Consider the following 23933-nt stretch of genomic DNA (forward strand, 5'->3'; position numbering starts at 1 on the left):
CTCCAGTTGATCTCCTAGGGGAACTTTCAAAAGTTTAGGCAAGGTCTTTTGCAGGAATTCCACCAGGGTGGCCACCTACAATACCTTCAGCAAAACCGGTAATCCCTGTGTTAGAGCGTCTTGAATAATGTTCTTGTTCACAAATCCTTTTCTGAGCATCATCCAAATGCAGTGTGCAATCTTGTCTTCAAGTGCATGGAGAGGATCTTCAGAATCAGAGACCGTACACCCCAGGTCTTCAGTGTGCTTTTTGACGAAAGCGTGATAATTTTTAAATTTCTAGAACAGTTTGTTTGATCTTCCCAATAGATAAAACAACACTGTCCATGATCTGCAGTAGATCATCGTCAGCAGACTGGCCTTCAGCTCCATTGGCAATCAGTCCATCTTCCTTGACCCTTTTTGAGAGTTGAGTGCCAATTTCATGGGGTCCAGATGGTTCACCCTCCTGTCTAGCTCTTCTGGAGGAGGGAGGGTGTGGCATCTTCCATAATGGATATTCAGGGCAGGAGCAGAGCTCTCAAGCAGCAATCTCCTTCAGCTGGCAGTTCTTGCATGTCAAACCAACATTGAACCATCAACGGCCATGTACGAGTGTATTCGGGCCAACTGAACCTGTATTGCTGCCTTTGGCAATTCTATACACCGCCTGAAACTGTTGTTACTGTTTGTCAATCCAGTTTGCTGCTGCACCTCGCCAGCTGAGCGAATCAATTGCCCTGATCAAACAAGAAGCTCACCACTGCGGCAGCCTTCAAACCATCACATCTTGTACTACATCTTCAATCGCCAGCATCTTCATCCCGACCACTGCTCAAATGCCAAACTGACCCTGGTAACCCCATCGACCTCCTGCATCTTTTGGATGCCACACAGAACAGCAACAAGCTTCATCCCAAACCCAACTCGACCCCTGCTCCCTGTCTGGATCACCATGACCCACTACATCCAAAACTGGTTTGCTGTACTCGAACAAGATTTAGAAGCCATGTTTGATGTCTTTGAACCACTAAAAACACATGATGGTACTGTTGTCAGGACCCAGTCTCCCTACTCCACTTTGTGGGATGCTAGAAATGGGTTAAGGCATCATTTGCACCTTTTCCTCAAAAGTCATATCCTTTTTAGCAACATGTGCCTGTTTCACCTTTATGATCGGGATCGCTGTTGTTTTGTAGAAGTGTGAGGGCTGAGTAGGCGGTTTATCCACTACTCATCCTTGTACTAGTGCAGGGCAGTAGACATGGATGACTGCTGTTTTGTAGAAGTATGATGAATGGTGACTCCAAGCTACGAATCCCCACCTGGTATGGACTGCAACTTTCATCAGTGCTAGCCAGCATAGTTAATGGTGAAATTGTGAAACATCATGGTAGTTGTAGTAAAAAAACATCTGGCCCACTGCTAGTTGCTGTACCCCTCCCTAGATAGTAATGATACAACAGGACAATTCTGGTGTGCAAACTACACACTTTTTATATTTGTCTATTCTTTTGATTTCAGTATGAAACAATTTGTTGTTTATCTTTGTCATGTGTTCATTTTCTTTTGCTTAAAGCAGTTTGCTAAAGAGTACTTTTGGTAGAAATGGATGAATAAGGATCTACATCACATTAACCGGGGTTGTGGCATAAGTTGCAGATTTGTGAATGCTCGTGGGAAATTCCTCAGTTCCCCAGAACTGCAATTTCATATTATAAAAGTGGCGGAAACATGAAATGCTCTTTTGCAAATCATTTGCTAGCCCATACACTAAAAGGTGTTCCCTGTATATTGTTGGATTCCCTGGTTGAGCTGGTGCATGCTCCCTTTACAGAAAATGGGTTGGCCCAATGTAGCTCCTAAGAGAGGACACAATATAGACTACAGGGAAGGCGGCTACCATTTTGCACCTTTCAAACTAGGGGCCTCTTGGCAGGGGCAAGATACGTTTGACAGACTATCTGCTCATAAGCGCCCACCTCTGTGGAATGGGCAGTACAACACAGGGAAAAGTACTGCAAACAGGGCAGCACTGTCAGAGTTTACACTTTGTCCCATTACCCCTGATATTTGAGGGGTGAACCTGGGGATTTAAGTGAAGGTGGCTGCATTCAATGATTACATTCACACTGCGAGGAAGACATGAGAACACACCGGTGCTCTAGAAGAAGGCGGCGATGCGCCGCACTCTAGCCAAACCATACACTGCGACAGAGTGCAGTTTCACGCCTGACCAGTGTGTTAGGATGTGTTAGGTTGTTAGGATGGGCGCACATTAAAACCTACATGAAAGCACTTACATAATGCATCTAAAATTATATCATATAATAAATACATATATTAACCATTCAAATTAAAATGTATGAATATAGGCACTATTTTCAGATAATTTTCTCTATGAAACCATCATAAACACTGAGCTATTACTAGACAGCACAGAGAAATGCAATGTCCACGATTAAAATAGTTTAATTGGGCACTGGGAGGGTCAGACCTACCTACTTGCAGCAGAAGTCCAACATTCTCTTTTGTAAGTATTGTATCAACATCCACTTACACCTTGCTCACTGTTAGAAGGAATGATATGTTTTTCGAAATCAAGAGTCTATTCCATAAGAATGTATAGTTAAAAATAAAATCCTACTCATCTAATCTTGTGAAGTGCTTCTTAATTGTTTCATGCCACCAAAATGCAATAGTAGATGGTTAATTGATACAGTTCATGCAACTTACAAAATCTACAGTACCTTTCATTCTCCATCAACTTAATTTGAAGGCCTGTGATGTCAAGGGTAGGTGACAGATTTAAATGAAAGCTTATTAAACTAGTCCTATAGAATGGAGAGGGAAATTTGGTCACAAAGACTGGGAAAGAGCCTCTAATCCTGTGGATTATCTTAAAGTCTCTAAGCGATGAGTGAGATCCAGTTTCCTGTTTGTTGATGGCCCAGTCGAATGTAAAGACTTTTTTCTTTGCAAGATGGGGTACCCAACTAACTGCGTCATTGGAACTAATTAGCTGGCGATAAGGGAGACGTTTCCCTGTGAAGTGTTCTACTTCGATAACCGATCTGTTTCTAAGTGCAGCAGATAGGTCCATGAAGACAGAATTTTTTACAGGGTTTACAATTTTTTACATTAACAACTGTATTCCACCAAATATGCGCTTTTATGTCACAGTGACCCAGGAGCCATCATATATGATAAATCTGAACCAAACACAGGGTACCCAAAAACGGTTTCTAGATTTTCCCTTATTGAAGTGCTCCCAGAGTAAATTAGAGGCAAGTTCCAGCCCATAACCAATTTTCAGAATCTCCTTCACTTTATAAAAATCTATGAGTGGAGTACAGGAGAATTTGTAGTACTTTTTAAAAATCATTTGCATCTGTGCCTTTTTAGGATTTTATAGAGTATTCTTTTTACTATTAACCTTAAAACCCAAATATTTGAACGAGGAAACTAAAGTTAAGGGAGTCCTATCTATACGCCATGTAAAATTGGCTCAGATTTTTTGATGTTTATTTTGAAATTAGTATTAGTGGCATAACACTAAAGGTCTCCAAATTTCTCTGTAACCATATTTGTGTTTCGTCAAGGAGAATTATGTCATCTGCATAAGTGATCCAGGAAAGTCTATAGGAACCACATTTTATAGAAAAAGAATTACAGGCTTCCAGCGATTCTCCCAGATCGGATAAATGCAGATTAACTAGTATTGGGGCTTATACACAATCCTTCCGAGGAATATATTGGTGAAGCCATCATGGACATGGGCACAGCCAGCATACAAATCATTTTATACTGGTATATGATGTGGACAAAGCTATCATACAAATGCATTGGAAAAAGCTCCTGTGCATTGTTGGTGACTAGCAACTATTGGTATTTTTATTGTACTACCATACAATACTGATTGCAAACTGTGTGGCTTTTTACTCAATTTTTCACAGAAAGTGCTGTAAAATGCACCATTTTAACCCGCCATTTTAAAAATGTTTCCAGGTTGGAAACTCCAGAAACCTTCTTAGTTAGTTGTGGCTACCTAGCTACACCCAGTGGCTACCACTCATTGATGCAAACATTTACACCTTTGAATTCAAAAATTCACCAACCACTGCTGGGAAAACCATTAAAAAGGTCTTCAGGCACATCATCAACTGTTGGGTGCCTTCCCAGATTTCAGAACCATGATGCCTTCTGTGACTTCCCATATGCTGGTTTAAAATGTACTGTCTAAAGCCTTAAGATCTTTTTTTTAATGTGGCTGAATATTGGCAGGAGTGGACTCTCCTCTTGTGAAGGATTGCCTCCACCAAGGATGCAAAAGCCATAGCTTTATTATTAACAAAAAAGCGGATAATTCATCTCAGAAAGGGTTGTCTGCTAACCAAAACACTCCATGCCAAAAGCATAATATACCCCTGTGCCCGGCTTCATCCGTATGCTGACATGCAGCCCTTGCTCTCAGGTGGCGCAGAGCAGATTCAGAGGCCACAGGTGCCCTTTTGACAGTTGCTGTGATATTAAAGTCATTGCAGCATAGAGGCTGCATTTAAGTTTACACCTCTACTCCAAAACCATCATAATTATAATAAACCTCCGACCTGGTTGCAGGATAGTCTGGAAATAATAGCCATACTTATTTGGGTATTATGCTTGGTAGTTCACATAATTATTGAAGCCACATCTGATTTGTAACATAGCAGGGTCATCCCTGTGAGCTCAGCCAGCTAAGAGGCTATGTGGATTTTAGACACCTGCCTGTCTGCATTCCAGTGAATGGAACAAAAGGCAGAATGCATGCTTCTCTTCATTCTCTGGGAGGAAGGGTAACTCCTCCCTTGCCAAGCTTGGGATCTCCTATCTGGACACATCCTGATAGCCTGGCTTCAAAGGGCCAATTCCATAAAAAAGGAGATTATTCACACTAGCGGGCTGGACACCAGAGAGACTTTGAAGCTGCAGCTGGGAAAAGGGCAGAGGTAGGACAGTCAAGGAGCACAAATGGGTTTTCAGAAGGATTCCCCAGTCTTATGTGTTGATAGGCTTTTCTCTCCTTCCTATCGCCTCCACTTCCAGAAGAACAAGGTACTCTGGGTATGACATCAAAAGTCTAGGGACACTTGGCACAGGGACAGGAATTGGAATCCTTAAAGATTTGCGTTCCTCCAGTCTCATGTGGCATTTTGCAAACTATAGTCTCCCACACCTTCTTTGATTCTTTTTTGGACCTTTAGGGACTTAAGAAAGATTTAATTTTGGCCTCTTTTGGGAGAGTTGATCTTCCCAAAGCTCTTAGCCTTTGAGGTGGAGAAAGAGTGGTTCTGGCAGAGGCAGGCTCTGCTTCCTAGCCTCTTCCAATGCACATTGGGGGTCATTCTTGCTGAGGACCAATGCATGCCCCTCTGCTTGCAAACCGCCCAAAGCTGGGCGAGTTGAGACTGAAAGGACTAACCTTGTCTTGGAGTCCACTGCAGTGGGTCGCAGAGCATCCTGAGCCAGAACTACCAGGATCCCACTTTTTGCTGTTGACACTGATCCAAGCCAACTTCGAAACACTTTCAACACTTTGGAACCAACGGTAACAGTTGGTGCTTCCTTTGGCAGCCACTCAAAGTTCGACTCGCTACTGCTGCACTTTTGAAATGGCTTGCCGCCATACCATACCAAGCAGACCACATCCCATGTTCTGCACGAGTCACCAGCTTACTGCTGCAGACAACTTTGAACAACCTCCACTAGAATATTTCATCAGGATTGTATTTGGTTATTTATTTATTTACAACTTCACACCACTTGACATGCGTGTTACTCGTCAACCGAAAACAATGGTCTTGAACTGACAAGGCCTCAAACTGATCCACATCAAGCACCCGCTTCAAAACAACTGAATGCCAGCTCAGTGCTTCAAACAATAAGACCCACCACACCAGAACCTGGTTCTACCTACATCTACCTCGGCTTGACACAGTTGAACTAGCTAACATGGAATCAGGCCACATTTTAGGTCCCTAGAGACTTGTTAAGTCCCAGTTGAACACTTTTCCATGAAGATCTATCCTTTAATCAACATTGTTGCATTACCTATTTATGCCCTGACAAAGTATGCAGAGTTCTTATACATGTATTTTCTGCATCTTCTACATTCTTATACAGGGATGGCCTTTTGATAGTGTTTTTAATAGTTGTATAATTGATTTGTTTAATTAAAGTATATATTTTAATAGTACATTGGTTGGACATTTGTATTGTGAAACGTGTGTACTATTGCTGTTTAGTTTGCCACTGGTTCACATTCACATCCCTTTCAAGAGTATAGCCTTGCCTCTTCCCACATTACCACAACAGGCCAATGATGTATATTTCTTGGCTTTACCTGTTGGATCTCAATTAAGAATGGATAAGCAGGAGCTGAAAGCAGCTCCTGAGTATTCAGCATTAACCAGGGTCCAGGAGCTACCATTTAGGAGCAAGAAGCTAGTACATAGCGTTCAGGAAATTTAACTTCACATCAAAGGCAAACATATAATTGCGTTAGTTATTTATGACCCCATATGCTTTACATTTGATATAGATGTGTCCTAATTTTTAGGTATAGACTCTCCCAAACACTCAGAGTTAAATTTACATTGCTGTTATTTCAACATTAGTATGCTAATAGCTGTTGGCGTGAAGCTAACCAGGTTCTTCTAGGCCACAAGCAGCAGCTAAGTAGCTCCCATCTCCCCCAATTCCAAACCCTGTAGTTATAACTGTTTATGATTGGAATCACTTTTAATTCGTAGAAGTGTGCGGGATGAGTAGGTGATTTAGCAACTTCTTGTACTCCTGCCGAGCAGTAGTCATTTCATTACACCTTTGCTCTCCTCCCTCACTAACTCACAAAATGTGTCCACAAAATGCCATCACTCATGTTTGTAGTTATAAAGGACATATAATGCCCCTTTTATCATGCCCTAAATCCCTATAAATTTGATTGAACACCTATAAATGTAATGCCCCCAAAAAATGTTTATATACATTTTATATAAACTCAATAAGAGCCCCACTGCTGTGTATATAACATTTGATATAGATGCATCTGAACCCCCAACAAATTTAATTGAAACCCAAAAAATTGAATGACCCCTAGAAATGGTATATCCATTTTTATAAATCTGATAAGAATTCAATAAGAACCCCACTGTAGTGTATATACAAATTCCTATATATAAGATTTATAGATTTATCTGAACCCCTATGAAGGCAATTGAACCACAGTAAGTTTGAAAAAAGTGTGTTGCGTTTTATATAAAATCAATATGAATTTGACAAGAACCTCAATCAATTTGATATAACAATACAACTTTGATAGCAGCGCTATAGTTTGATTGTGTCTGTGGGTGGCGCTAAGGCTATGATGCTATCAGGCTGTGGTCTCACAATATTGATATAAAGCTGTTATTGTAGGCCTCAAAACATGTGTGATCTTCGGACTTCTCTGGGCTATCAAACGTGGTCACAGGGAAACTGTATCTATGAACAGTTACAGTTACGCCAGAGAGAAAACAGCCCCCTGCAGCACCAGCAATCCCGGTGATAGTTGTTTAGCCTATTGCCTTAGTAGAAGATGCAACAGTCTTTATCCAATGGGCGACTCACTGGCTTTGATAGTTGACCATGAAGATCCAGAGCTCAATGAGAATATTTCTATTCTTTGTGCTGTCAGTCATTGGCCTCTCATTGCGCTTTAATGGGGAGGTCTGTTGGAGACATCATTCAAAACGCTCAGATGAATTCTGGCGAAGATATAGCTAATTTGCCGTTGGCCAACAGAGCTGATGATGTAGTTCTCGATCAGTCTATGGGTGTAGAACCCTTACGATATGTTTAGATGTTTGACATGCTGAAAGGGAGGCTGAAGACAATGGATTTGAATCTATGATCATGCAGAATGATGGCAATGTGGAGGGCAAGAGTGCCACTGACCCCTCAACATTTGTAGAATACCAAAGGACATGCAGCATCGACATCGGACATCATGCCAACCGATGGGTATATATTTAAAGCAAGAGTTTGTACCTTTTTGTGTATGTGAGACCTAACCTGCTGCTAAAACCAGGTGTTTCTGTTTTTGTCAACAGCCTATAGCTGATAAAATGGATGCCAATGAGGAGAGCTTGACTGGGCTGTAGCAGACACTGTCAATATTTACTGTGTTTGCTGTTCAAATCAAATTGAAAACCTGGGGAAACTCAATAATAGAATTTGTAAGCATTGTATCTCTATAATGGAGACTGATATTGTTAAAGACAATGCAGTCACAGCAGTTGTGACCTGGGTTGATAGCCTAGCCATTCAGGGCTTCACATCCATATTGGTGAAACCATGTTTAAAATAACAGTTTTACAAATGGTGCAACAGGCATAAAACTGATGATCCGCAGAAGGAGGCTCATGAATGTTTGTAAATATCCTGTACAGACCAATCATGACATAAAATATGCTACAGGTTTAGTCCTTATCATCTTATAAAACATGATGCATCTATACAGTCATCAACCCAGTTAAGGGTTGGGAATGATGGAAAAATGTGTGTTTAAAGCCTTGTGGACTATAGAAGCTACATATAACTCTTTTTGAAAATGAAGCAGTTTAGGCATGGATGTCAAATGAGTGTTAGAAGTATAATTGAGAAAACTGTTTGCAAGTGGCAGGGGATAAGGTATATTTAAGCAATTGCAACAGACAAATGTACATTATGCCTCGTAAACTGACCAATGAAGATTGAGAATTTAGATAATTTACACGCATTTAAATCTATTTGCAGGAGCTAAAAAATGAGCACCTGTTGAGAAGCTGCCAATTTAATGTGAAACCCACCAGTGGATGTGTACAGCAATTTATGCTGGATTTACTTAAAGAGCATGTAGGCAGTACATCCCCAAGGATTCTGAGCTATCTGCAAACACCACTGTGGGCATACAAACCTGCATGTCACAGTGTTCTAAGTATTGCAAACATGTGTTTCAACAATTCCACCCTACAATGGACATCTACTTGTGAAATGAGCTGCCTATGGAAATTTCATTGAAGCTCGCTGTGTATGACATGCAACATCATTTCCTAGCCATTGAAGGATATTGGCCATTTGATAGGGAGCTGTATGAATTTCTATCAGCCACCACCATACTGTGTATATTTGCTGATCGAAAACAGTGAACGGCTGATTGTGCATGATGCAATCAATCACACTGCAGATGATGTAAATCTGAATAAAAATCTGTTTGTAGAATGTAGTTGTGTCTTTATGTCCAATGGCTATGGGTGAACATGGCCTGAATAAAGCTGCCCAAAATGTATTACAATGAAGGGGGTATTGATAGTTATGAAGGTGTTAAGGGACTGTGTAGTACATTTAGAACTGATGGCGAGAGTCTGTCCAGGAGTGCTGAGATGTGGCTGTCAGATCAGGAGTCCTACGCAATACGCAATCTGGTCCGAAAACAATTCAAATGATGACAGACTATGGTATTTCATATCGATCAACAATGGAAGTCTGATCTTACGGATATGAGCCAGTTACAGGGAGACAATGATGGCTTTAGATATAATCTAACGTCATATACGTTCTATCAAATAAGCCTAAGTTGCAGCTTTAAAAGACAAGATGAGACCCAGTGTAGCAGCAGCTTTTAAATTTATATTTAACCTTGGGCGATTACCTGCTAAACTGCAGACAGACGCTGGTAATGAGTTTCTAAATAAACCTCTACAGATCCTTCTAAAACAACATGGGTTGCGCCATTTCAAAACACATTCCAAAGTTAAAACCTCTATTGCAGAACATTTTATTAAAACTTAAAAAACACAGATCTAGCATTTCTTCAGAGCTAAAAACACCCTTAGATATGTGGAGGTGTTACTCACATTTATAAATGTGAATATCAACATTCATCATAGATCCATTAAAACAACTCCTATAGCTGTAACACCCCAAAATTTCTTGGAGATCTGGAAAAACCTTTATGCTAAAAGACTTTTTGAAAAAAAGGCAAGAACTTCCCTTAAAAAGGGTCATCATGTACAGATCATCGAAACTCAAGGCCATCTTTACAAAGTGGTATGAGCAGAACTACAGTGATGAGATCTTTATCATAGGTGGAGTGACTCTCCGGGAATGTCTTAATATATACAGACTGATAAATTACTCAGGTGAAGCTGTTCAAGGTGTTTTTTTTTATAGGGAGGAGATCCAGAAAGTCAGCGAAGAGCAACACAGAGTTTATAGATTAGAAAAAGTAATAACTAATAAAGGGCACGAATCTAGAGAACAATATCTAATGAAATGGCTGAAGTGGCATTTGAAATTCAACAGTTGGACGGATGGCATCTCCCTAGAGGCCATGAGTGTATTGTGGGAAAGTCATGGTTTCTACACCTTTTTACGTCATGCTCCCCAGCAACGCCTCCAGCGATACATTTGCAGAGAACAAAATATCCAACTAAGCGTGAAGTCGGCCAAACCCATAAATTTGGAAGGACAGTAGACTGTGGCGCTCACAGAAGTTCAATACATCCATTTGTGGGATACTTCAGTCAGCAGGGACGCCTCATTTATCATGAAATGAACAAACCTTGCAAAGCATTAACCAGATGGTTCGCCAAGGGGTATTATTGAAATATACAGGATCTTGTCAGAGTCATTCATAAAAGCATATCAACCATACCAGAGTACGGTGACAAAATGTTAAATCCAGACCTGCACTAGAGGAAAAAGATGCGTCTGTCAGGTTTTCAACAACAGGGAGACTGCGTAACATACTGGGAACTGTGCAACATGTTGGAAACAGAGAACCGTAGGGCAAGAGCCAACCTGATATTAATGTTTTTTTTTTTTACAGTTTACTGATTTACAGCAATTCAGTAGAGTTTCAAAGGGTGGGGATAACTATGCACCATTACAATAGATCAAATGTAACAACAATGATATTGTGAACATTCAATACTGCAAACCGGAGTTTAAAAAAAAAATTCAACACCGTTAACATTAAAATAAGAGATGATCAAGGGCAGTTTTTATCATTTAAATATGGAAAAATCTGGCTGCGGTTGCACTTCCGACCGCTGTGGCTCAAAGACTAATAAAATGTGTGTTGTAGTGGGAGTGGTGAAGAACTATGGCGACCCCAGGGCCTATATTGAATATTAAAGGACCCAGGCTGGCTAAGTGATCAGTCATACTTTAGTGGGAGCCATGTAATGTATGGAGTGGGACTCTGTGCTATCTTCAGACGACTCATTAGACTCACAATGCCATGCCCACACTGTGGCTTCTAATTAGCTAAACCACACATGAAAATGGATGTCATGCAGAGTGTGACAACAGCAGCTGCCAATCGTCTCTTCAAACAGAATAAGGTGGGGCAGGATGGATCAGGCTTCACTTATCGACCTTGTGGGAGTGTTAAGAGTAAGAGGTACACATTGCATCTAGAAGGCCCTGCAAAACCTGTCAAGATAAGAATCTCAAGGGTCTGACATAGAAAAAGTACCTTTGCCATAAAACACATAAGGGCGGTGATTTCTTCTGAAAAACCTTCTGACATGGTTACTCTGGGGAATGTGTAAAATCAGAGCTTGATCTCTTCACTGTACCACAGACCCAAACCAGCAATGAAAACAGTTTTTTCATGGCAGTGTCACCCCTGGCAGCACTATCGCCTCTTGCCCCTATAGAATTCTTAGTATCAGGGTCGACCGACATGTGTCTGGACTTGAATGACACATTGTTGCATCTAGCTTTTAAAATAACAATAAAATAATAAATAAAATAATAGTGAACGCACCAACCTCATGGCTGCCGCATGATTGGCTACAATTGTAAACCCCATAGCCACAATGTTCAACCAGGTAGACGTAACGCTGAGTGATCGATTGATAACACAAAGTGATCATTTGTATGCCTACAGAGCCTACATAGAGAGCATATTAAATTATGGACCTGATGCCTTGGAAAATCAGATCTCATCCGGTCTCTTTCACCGAGACGCTGCGGGACAGTTCAATGTCACTGCTCTGAATAGTGACAACACAGGGTTCATGAAGAGAGCCAGCTATGCCATGCTCAGTAGAACATTTGATTTTATAAATCATCTACATTTGGACCTTTTCTTCCAGGGTAAACTGTTGTTCAACGGTGTTGACCTTCAAGTGAAACTATTCTGAAATACTGATGCTTTCTCTCTCTTCAGCGCAGATGCAGAATTATACAAGCTAGTCATCATGCCAGTTAATTTGTTTGTTAAATGTGTGAGTGTCTCCCCAACCGTTAGATTGGCAAACGCAGAGGCTTTGCAAATATCTAACCTGAAGAATCTAGTTGTGAGGCTAGCCCCTAGAGTCTTCAGTGTTCCCACCAGCAGTCGGGATACCAGTCAAGACAAGCCGTTCCTGGGGCAATTACCAAAAATAATTAACATGGGGATTGTTAAAACAGTGTCGCTCACGGGTACATATGCCCAAAACCCCTTTGATTTAAAATACTATAACATGAACTATGAAGCGTTGTATAAGGATGGTGTCTTAATCCCAGCCAAAGTATACACACTTAACCTTATACTTCCAAACATAATCAGGAAGTTCACAGGGCTGGTGTCTATCATGGGGAAACACTATCATGATGCGGCAGTTGCAATCCCATGCAATGACTGTGCATGTGGCTACACGCTAGTGGCCCTCGACTGAACACCCGACAACGTATCAACAGGATATTTCAACCTATTGAGGAGTGGGAACTTACAAGCCGATATGGAGTTTGAAGGTACCCTAACAGCTACAGACTCGCTTCTAGTGTGGAGCATTTTCAATAGTGTTATTGAGATCAACGCTCAATAAAACATGCTCTTTGATATATAATGGGTAGTGTACAGATAACATTATTACTGGGTAACAATTGACACGCCTGGGAAACATTTTATGGTGTGTATGCCAGTGATACATGCTCCATGCGACTACCCTGCACTCGGCCTGCTAGCCTGGTGGTGAGCACTGATCTGCAGGCTCGAGATGGAACGCAATGAATAGCTCTGTGGTTGGTGGGGGATACACCAACAGTTTTTGCCAGTTTAGCACACTTTCCACACCACCCCTATACGTTTGTTTTTTTAATGAAGTATATGAAAAGCATTGTAAAGTATTTACGTTATACCAATATACCCTTCCAAGACTATTAGATGCAGACAACACTGTATATTCTTTATCAGTCAAATGGTGGAAAGGCGATCGCTGTCAGCTGTTTTGAAAATGTGCTTGAGCAATCGCAAGGAAAATATCAAATGGTGACGACATTCGTTAATAATAATCAGACATTACACAGAGTGTATAGCTCTCACAGACTTTTTACCCTGTGTCAGAAATGCAGATGTGTGTTCTATTTTGTGTTATCATGTATGAATAAAATAACTATTTTTAAAAAATCAACTAGTGTTGTTAGTTATTATACACAGATGTAGCAATGTCATAAACAATCAGTCTGTTTTATTACTTGTAAAAATATTTATTTATAAAGACTTATTTAATACACAAAGGAGAAAGTATGTCAGGTATACTTAAAACAGTCAATTTTAATACAGCTACGTCGGGTAATTTGCATTAATCAGAAAACCAAAATCAACTCGGACATATGTATCTTCCGCGAGGCCTAGGCACTTCAGAGGTATTCGTGGCAGGGTCATCATAGAATCGTGATGTGCAGGGTAAAGAGTCTTTAAAGTCCAAGGCATGCCACCTTATTTCAAGCCCGGGCATTTGGGAAAGGCTTATAGGGGTGGTTGGCCTGGGTGTATTTACAGGGCTGTGCTGGTCTGGCTTTGCAGGACCAACAGCTTTTAACCTCTCTATAATGTGTTGTTTGGGAACATTACCTACAATGGATGTCGGGATATTTAAATCAGCATCTGCTTGCATAAACTTGTTCCAGCCACTGGGGGCATTATGTATAGAAATTGACTGTCGACTTGTAATATCCCATAGTAGATTGTGCATGTTTGAGCCCCTTACAACCATAACTCTGTTAATAAATTCTCCCCTATCGGTCCACAGAGCCACATGCTTTTCAAGCCCCTTTTTTTGTAGCAGTAGTTCCGCATTAGGTCTATAGTACTGGCTAAGTGTGTTTACCACATCCGCCACGACCGGGTGTACTGCCTTTGGAACCTTCACACTATTAGATTCACTGGGTTGCCTGTATTATGTTCATTTTTCTTTTCTGCATCATTGTGCCTAGCGTAATTTAAGTATTTGTGCAGAATATTTGCGTATAAGGCCACTTTATCATGAGCCATTAAATCAGACCTATTTAAAACATCCTTAATCGAAACGCATGGTTGCAACCTTCTGTATATCCCAATACTCAGGGTGGTGTGGGTGCTAGACTTTCTAATTGTTGTTAGTCCACCAGATACATTTTGTGAGTGTGCTTCATCATTGGCCCCCAAGCAATCTGGTGATTAGAGGTAGGGCTATGCCTATGAGAGATCCTATGAATCCACCAACCTAAGAGACCACTTTTCTTTTAGCCTGTATGGACATCCTTTCATTAACCACTTTCTTGAGGATGCCCTTCTTTTTTAACACACTTTGTAACACGTACTTACCATTTTGTTAAAGGGACTTGTCTCTTTCAAATTTTCTGGACAATTTCAGAAATAGCAGCCACCAAATGGTCAGAGGCCATAGCTAGAATTGCCTCGCATTGCTGGATGGTGGTGCACTCAAACATTGTAAGTAGTCAATGTTTCTCTGTATGCATGCCGACATGTTGAAAGCTATAGCAGCTACTGATGAGGTACTGTAGCTAAGGTAATTTTCTGGATGTTTTAGATGCCTTTTAAGGGGTGTAGAAGGTAGACTGGGTGGGAATATATCAGTGCACAATCTATAATCCTCTCGAGCATTAGCTTGTAAATCAACCAACAGATCTCCATAGAGTTTACTGGTAAAGTCTTCAACATCCCCCTTGAAGAAATGCAGTTTAGTGCTACAGATCTGTTACCCTTACTCTTGTTGAACAAGTTCTGCATGATATGGCAAAAGCTTAGATTACAGTGTTATGAATACTGGGTAAAGCCTTTTTGTAGTTCACTGCTATGACCACCCTCTGTAATTAAATCATTCACCATGCTCGATGGTAGTAAGTGATCATCTACAAACCAGAGATGCTTAAACTGGTGTTGTAAAGTTGCATAGAGAGGCTGCCAACGGCTATATAGTCACGTAATGTTCAATGGCATATGTGACACTGCTGTGTGTGCATTTTCACAAAGATTTCTAACAAAATAACTCTTGCCAGTGCTGGATGGTCCAGGCAGCTTGCACTCAAACATATGTTGTCATTGGGTGTCCATAACACCTGGTAATCAATACCTGTAGGGTTCTGTCAAGCCTCCTAGTGCAACATAACATCATTTTATCAAACATGACACTAAGTCAGTCAATCAATGTTTATTCGGTATATTCCCTTAACATCCATCATAAATAAACAATTGAGTACATATTTAAAAACCTCTTAGAAAAAGGAAAAAAACAATATCCTTTTACAGTGTACACATCTACCCCCAGTGACTCTTTCAAATAAGAAGCAAGATCAAACATAAAAGCCTTGTCTGTTGAATGAATTATTAAAATCATTACTTCCGCAGAATTAGTCCCCTTATTCTTTAAAAAGTGTGATTTTAACAATTTTCTTCTTTTTCTGATAAAACATTTATCCTTATCATAAGGAATGCTCTCCTGCACTCGTGAGAGTTCACCTTTGTAATAAAACATTGGGGTATCCTTGTACCACAGCTCTCCCTATACAATGTCATTGTCGATAATTTTAACAAATGCCCCTTTGTAAGCTCCCATTTCTCCCTCTCATCACATTTCACAACCAGACTCCTCCTTTGCACTTTGGGTACAGTGTGTAAGTGATTCATCTTGCCTAAATTCCATCTGTACATCACAGCCGTCTCCTCTATGAGCCGTGAGTATTTGCCTTTTACAGGTGAACTTACCATTTCCAGAAATGCATTCCTTATATTGGGATTAGTTGTGGTATCTAAATGTATTTTCAAGAAAAACGGAAGAAATCGGCTGCGTGCCTGACATGCCAGGCTGGGTACCCACAGCTCTCGACGCAATGTGTCCCCTGGTGTTGCTGGGGAGAGCCCAGCCACTTCCCTCAGAAAAACATTCTGCACCACATCCAATTTTCCACAAGTGGAGTATCCCCACAGCTCGCTTCCTTATAAAACAGTATAATCTCCCCACAGTCTCAGCACTTGTTATTAAAATGCTAAACAGCAAGGTAGAGGGCCACGGAGGTAGTTTTTAGCATAAACGTGACTGGACTGGATGGGGCTGTGCACGCATGCAGACTTCAGTCTAAGACCGCTGGGTTACTCTAGCTGGACACTGCATTGCGAACGTCACAGAAGTCACGGTGGCACTGCAGAACCTATGCTCAGCTTTTCTCAACTTTTCTCAGTGTCTCTGCCTCCTCGCTGCGTTATGGTGTGCTAGAGGAATGGACCACTTGCCGTACTCGACGTGCTCAAAGTGCTCGACATGCCCTCACTGATCATCACACCACACCACACTGGAACTCAAACACACAATCGCCCACTTCAGACAATTAACTCTAACCGAGTCTTCTGTAGAGTACTCATGCTAATTTCCCATTGCTTTTTCTCATGCACGATGCACACCTATGTATCTATGTAATGGTAACAGCCCTAGGGTTGTTGTGCACATCTCCCGGAGTATACGACTGTACAAGATCTTCCAAACTGTCAAAAGGTTATCTCATCAGCATTGTTAATATTCAGCATTATTCTTTTCACCTTCATACTGACAGTCCCTAGTGAAGTGTGATGTGCATATGTTTTTGGTCCCACAGATACAAACTCCACAGTGTACTCATAGGGAGCTAACTTGAAAGTTAGATCCCCTATGTAATCACCGTTGGCTGATTGATACCCCAGGGGTGCTGACAAAGATAACACTATCAGTAAACATTTACAGAACCCACTCTTGCAATTGCTGCATCACACCGTACAGCTTCAAACATTCATGAGCTGTTGTGAATGCGGCTATGAATAATTTGGTATTGTCAGAAGTTGATGGATATTCCTCGGAGTATCGCCAGCACAAACAAGCAAGTTGAACCCCACAGCGAATCAAGACATCTTTTTGCCAAAAAACACAGAGTGTGGTTGTCTTCGATGTGTTCCATACTTAAACTTATGCCCTAATGTTTGTAGTAATCATCCACATAAACTTGTCTAGTGGCATTGTCCACCCAGCAGCATGGAAGAAACCCAGAGGCCTCCTGTTTCTGCTAGAGTAACATTTGAATGTACTTACAAAAGAGAGAAAGGGTGATTGTTTTAAAATGCCATATCTCGTGTAATCACCCCAGTCGATATCCACAATATTTAATGCAGCCTGTAACTCGATCGTACACTAAGTGCCTGTCAGCACCTGCTCCTTATCCGTGTGTTTACACCCAGCCTGTTTTATCTTGATGCATATAGGACAAAGCAGGAACATTAGCATGACAAAACATCTATAGAGCTACACAGGTAAGTAAAGTCCTTGGGGAGGATATGCCTCACACCTGATAAAACCCAAAAACTCCAAATTTGTCACAGATGACTTCTGGGAGTACACGAGGATATGGTTTTTCATTGTTCACAGTTGGGTATAGACTGGTGAAATCTAACGAGTATATCTGCTCATCCTCCAAGATGTGATGGTGTAACTTTAAAGCATTCGTACATCCTCCATACAATGCATCTAGAGGTTATGCATAAAGAGTTTCTTCTCTTTAAGAAAACTACCCACTTTTTGGTTGTTTTGCACCATTTCATGCCACTCATGCTCCCAAATACTGACAACGAAAACTCCTTTACTGGATAGGAAAGATTCTTTCAACAGTGCACATTTAAACAACTGCTAGTAAGTAGTACCTGTCAGAGTGATAAAACCCCCAGCTGGGTTGCATTCAGGACACCTGTGGTAAAAACAACCATTGAATTTATAGGCTGTTTCCACACTCTGAACCAAAGCATATCTGTCCAGCCAGTATTTACTGTAGCGTTTCTCACCTGTTAAGGTCTGTTGCATGAAAATGTTTTCAGTCTCCAGTATATATAAGAACAATTGAATAGCTGCTTTTGAATAACCTTTTTGGGTGCTGTGGTATAAATCCTGGGGCAGCAACATGTTATAAATGCCATATAATATCATAAGCAACCCTGTATAGGTGTTTCCCGATGGGTCGTTTGAATGATCCCGTGCCGGAACAAATTACATGCCTGTCAAAAATGTTGACATCTTCTATACAGTAAACCTTTTGCTCCTTGCAGAAGTCAAATATGCAACGCTCAGTTGGCTTACACCGGGTCATAAATTGGTCTATCTCTCTATGCATCATTTACTGAAAGCCATAGCGATCAGGGTCTGGGATCGACCCTAGACAGTTTTGATTCGCCGTGGAAAGAAGCCATTTGAACTGTGGAAAACTAGACGTTTTTGGGAGTTGTAAGGAAGGCATGTATCAACCGTAAGACAGACACAAGTGACTACAGTTCAAGGGTGTTTTATTGAACTTTCACAAGGATGTGATAAACACCTATCTAAACCTAAATCTACAGATGGGAGCAAGCTACGATCATCAAATAATTATAATGCAGTCCTAGTGGAGTCTATTCCAAATAAAAGGGCCTATACTAAAAAGAAACTATTGCCAATCCTTACCGCAGATTTACAAATAGTGTAGGGTAATGTTCATGAAAAAGAAAAAAGTGTTCACAAAATGATTTGTCAGGATGTTTGGCCCATTGGCCTCCCTTCCTCAAGTTTTCAGCTCGGGGCAAGACGGTTCACTTGAGCAAAGCACACACTCTGGCTTCTTCGACAAGACGATACAGTTAGATTTCCAGCAACAATGTCTTCTGTGCCCAAGTCTCTTTTCTCATCAAAGTCTCTTAATTCAGAGGGCCTCATGTACAAAAAATAGGAAACACCATTCTTTTCTTCTTACATGCATTTTACTTCGGGGCTCCACACTGGATGCCCCTCAGCTGAGATCAGATGCCTGTTATTTTATGATTGTTACTGCAGATCCCCATCTGCCGGCTCAGATCCCTGATATTACAAAGTTCAGAGAATATTTGTTTTCTCGGGTGACTCACAGTTCACCCTTGATCCCCCTCAGCCGGCCTCAGATCCCTTACCTTTTCCAATTAGTCTCCCTCATCCGGGCTTGGACCAATTGTAGTTCACCTTGGTTTATCGAAGACTTTTGAATGTGCACAGGATTTAGCTTGACCGGTTTCAGGACCACTTTGATACAAACTTACGTTTTACAATACATTTGCCATTCAGTTGGATACCTAACAGTGACCTTTGAATGAGCACCCACGTTGTGCTGGACCACTCTATATACGGTATCTCAATTGGTCTCCCAAAGTTCATTCACTCCTTTGGCTTCCAATTAAATTCACGTCGCTCATCACATGCATTTCACACACTGTCCTCTTTGAATTTCTTCATACAATGTTGCCGCTTGTAACCTTGGTTCAAGCACAAGCTGGTTTGTTATCAGTCTCTCTGACTTACCAGCTGTGCTGTCTTTACTGGTGCTGCTTTATTGTAGGAGCCAAGGACAGTACCAAGGTGGCAATCGCTCCTTGCTGCCTTGGTTATCGCCGCGGGAGAGCCCTGGTTACCTTAGGTTCACAGTGTAGGTTTGTTCAGATTTAGTCCCCGGTCTTAGGCTTCTTACTTTCCAAGGTTTGTGAAATTAATGGGTTTTAAAGGACAAGGGCACTTCCCTCCTTCCAACCCTCTCTTTTCTTGCCGTCTTTCTCCTTGTATTAAACTGCCATTTTGGAACTGCTATTTCCTCGTGTGCTTTTCCTCAGTCAGAGTATACTTTTGTGCTCTGCCTTTTATCCGCTTTGGGAAGTGTGATGGAATTCAGGTGTGTGCAATGATCAGTAATTGCCAGACCTTCCCTGACCATGGTATTGGGACATGTCAGGTATGCAGTTCTGGTGTTAGTCCGTTGTCCCTCACGGTGAACTGTCCATGAGAAAATGTTTGTGTCGGGAAAGGGGGGAGTGGTTGAATTCCTAGGTATCCTTCCTGGTAGGATGGGGAAAAGAAATTACAGAGAAGGGGATTCCACGTCTCAATGTCCGGTGCCCCACTTACACTCCCCAAAGACCCCTCATTCAGGTGATCATACTGCACTAATCAAGCCCCGGAACTGGATCCAAAAGCGATGGTTGTGACCTGCCCACCTGGATGACAGATCCCCGGGGACTAGTGTGTGAGACACCTTGAGGTTTCTCACAGAGTTTACTGAGTTTTATGGTTAGGAAGTTCAAAGAGTCAGAATAACATATTTTCAAAAATACCACAAGCATTGACATGAGTTTAGTACACTGTGTGAAATGTTCCACTCTAATTTGCTCCTTCACCAATTGTTTGTATATAAAGTAGTCATTGTACCCATTATGAGCTAAAAATGTGTAGTCTGTGAATTTAGTTAGGTGCTAACACAATCACTCACACATGAATCACCCTTGAAATCCTTACAACTAGCACCTGTTTGATGTCTGGCATAAATGTAGTGTGGCTGGTGCATTATATTTTCCTGCCTGGCATCAATGCCATACACTATATAATGCTTGCTTTTCTTTTGAGATCTAACAGGTGTCATATAACACAGGTGCTCAGCCATGTTGACAACAGGCACTTTGCATACCGGGCAAATGAGATTATTACATTTCTAACTATTGGTGGTATATTTCCGGCACATGGGACAGTCATAATGTGCCTCACACATGACAGCCCCCGTGGCCGCTATCTCAATGTGAATGTTTAGACAAACATGTGACCAAGCAAAGGTGTGGCATTGCGGACATTTTGAAGGTCTCTTGTTAAGTACTTTGGACTCATCTCTTCGAAACGGGAAACAATGATGCAGACAGCTGTGTTCATTTTTGTTGTTGAAAATATGGTGACAATGCTTAGATAGGTTTTTAGCCCCTAATATATTTTGTGGATTTGTTATACCATAGAAATGGTTGTCATAGTGTAAAACATCACATGTTTTTTGCTGTTTTAGATGATAGCTGGAAGTATCGCCATACAATTTTGTTGAGGTACAGTATTTATATGACTCTAGCAAAATCCTGCTCAAAGAGAGCCAACTGTCCAAAATGTACAGGTGTGTCCAACGGAATACCCAGCTTTCTATGGGCTTTCAATCCTTTATCACATATATCTGCATCTGTACAACTCCATTGTTTGATTAAACCTATGAGACTAGTTATCACACACAGATTTAATGGCCGTGATTGAAATTTCATAACCATCTGCTTTTAGATTTTATTGTATGGCTGTGAATGAATTTGTTTAAAGGTGTGTAAATACCTCTGGAGCAGGCCTGGCAACTACTGAAACCATTCTTAATGGTGCAAAAGACATACTTTCAGTTTTACTCTGCATGAGCCGCCTCAGATTTTGCAGAAATTGTAAAACGTTGAAGATGTTGTGTGTGGATCATCTTGTAAATAATGGTCTGGTTAAACCATCAGCATCCATGCATATCTGTATGATATGTCTGGGTTCAACAGTTTCTAATATACGCCTGACCAATGTTTCTATGGCTTTTGTTATAACAGCTAGTCCGTGTTCGACGGACCGTAATTGATCCAAGTTTACAAATCGGAATTCCTCGTAATACTCGATGGCTGCAAATGTTTAATACACCCATGGATATATCTGCACCCGTTCTAAGTACACAGGAGCATCAGGCTGTGAAGTTTGGAGTTGTGGGGTGTTGGGATGATCACGTTTGGATGTAACCAACCTGGCCTTTTTGAATATTGTAAATAGCCGACATCTCTGGGCTCTGGATCCACACCATTTTAAGGATCCTTCAGTGTCTTTATGGTCCTTCTGAACTGGGCAACCACCCCCACTCTGTAGATCCATACCGGCTGTAACAGTGCTTGTGTTTTCACCTTCACACGTTGGATCACTCCTGCTACCTAAGGCACTGATTAAATGCGAACATGCTCTACCGGTTCGCTGGCTGTTTAAAAGATGTGCCTGTTTTGTAATGGGCCATTTGATATTCAGGTATGAGCAATTTACTAGTCACAATTACAGCTGATGATTGTGATACACCTTGAGCGGTTATTGGTGGCAACTGTACTAGGGCTAGGTGTCACTATACCATCATTTTCGGTGGGTATCAGATCAGTGGTGCAGAAGATGTGTTATGGTTTTCAAACTGATCAGGTCCTGGTTTTGTTGCACATTTTGAGCATTTCAGGTTGCGCTTTTAGTCGAGCTGGCTTACTGGGGATGTTCCACAATGCCCCACCATGAAGGCTGTAGTGCTATTATCTAGCTGTTTAATTAATGTAGAAACTTCCTGTTCAACATATTTTGGGAGGTTGTGTGATGGGGTCTATATTCTGTGCAACTTGCTTCTACATCTTGCCCCACACATTGGGCCTCATTACGACCCTGGCGCTAAGGGATTACTAGTACCGGTAAGGGTACCCGTACCGGTAATCCCTTAGCGCCTGATTACGAGGTCCCTTTGCGGGTTCCCACCTTAATGGCTGGTTTTACCAGCTGTTAAGGAATGGACCCGCAAAGGGACCTTGGTGCTAATTACGGTACCGCAATTTGGGGTACCGTACTTAGCGCCTTCCCCATTCCCATTGAGCCCTATGGGTCAAAAATGGGAATGGGGAAGGGCCATGGAGCAAGGGGGAATTACCGCCCCGCCAACCTTGCAATGGGGTAGTAATTCTCCCTTTCTCCATGGCGGAGTCGGTAAGTTACCGGCATGGACCATGGTGCTATTAGCACTATGGTTTTCGGCCTGGGTCGTAATGAGGCCCATTGCCAATACCATATTCGTTTGGGGGTTGTGAGGAAACCATGATGCTGAGAGATGGGCACAGACACAAATGTTCAAATTTCAAAACCTTTATTAACAAAAAAGGGATGGGATGGTCACTGCCTTACTGGCCCTATCTCTATAATGGGAGTGCTCTCAACCATTAAATTAAAGTTTGAAAAATAATAACGATGTCAGAGTCAAAAACTAAGCTTGCGCTCACTTTGCTATCACATAAATGTGTATGCAATTGGACTAAATAAAAAAAGGGATGAATCAAAATAAATGTCAAGGTGGTGCTTTAGTGGCTCTGCAGTTCTCTTGTCTTGGTCTCTCCGCTGGTAGTGGAGCTGTGCCACAGCTCCCTTCCCCAAGTTTAGGATACTCAGGATTTAACAAAGTTCTGTAGACTTCAATAGGTTAGAAACAGTTTCTCAAAGGTTCTTCAAATTCAATAGTTCCAAACAAAGTTCATTCAGGTCATTAAAAGCTCTCTTCCTCTGGAAGCCCTCCTTGTTACCTTCTTTCAGGAAACTCACAATTCACAGTTCACAACTTAATGGGGTCACAAAATTCTCTCTTGCTCTGGTTTCTTCTGGGGTTTCCTTCCTCTTCAATCTTGACACTTAACAGTTCAATAGTACTTCACAATGGGTCCCTTGCCCAACAATTCAGCAACTCTCCCTACTACTTGGTACTAGAGACTTTTAACAGTGCACAGTATTATTTTAGCCCTGTGCAGGACCAGTCCAATACCCAGGCTTTCAGGGTCATTCCCCTGGCACTCTATTCCAGTTCACAATCTGTACATATCTTCCAATTCACCCTCGCCTTGAACTTTTCACCATTCCTTTTTGACTTTCGGGGAATGTCTCTGTTCTTCTAGGGCCTTTCTCACAGCATGTCAATGTACATGCGCTTTTCGTGGGGTCTTAGCTCGCTTTTTGCCTGTTGCATAGCTCCCCTTCACTTGCTCTCTACTTACCTCCTAC

General features: G+C 41.5%; 1 protein-coding gene across 2 annotated transcripts in view; it reads right to left on the reverse strand.

The window, feature by feature from the left end:
* The window catches only part of LOC138527316 (cytosolic phospholipase A2 gamma-like), a 442073-nt gene that overhangs the window by 44988 nt on the left and 373152 nt on the right, over positions 1-23933 (reverse strand). The window lies entirely within an intron of this gene.

This window comes from Ambystoma mexicanum, chromosome 1q, assembly GCF_040938575.1.
Source record: "Ambystoma mexicanum isolate Mex_15411 chromosome 1q, UKY_AmexF1_1, whole genome shotgun sequence".
Taxonomy (NCBI): Eukaryota; Metazoa; Chordata; class Amphibia; order Caudata; family Ambystomatidae; genus Ambystoma; species Ambystoma mexicanum.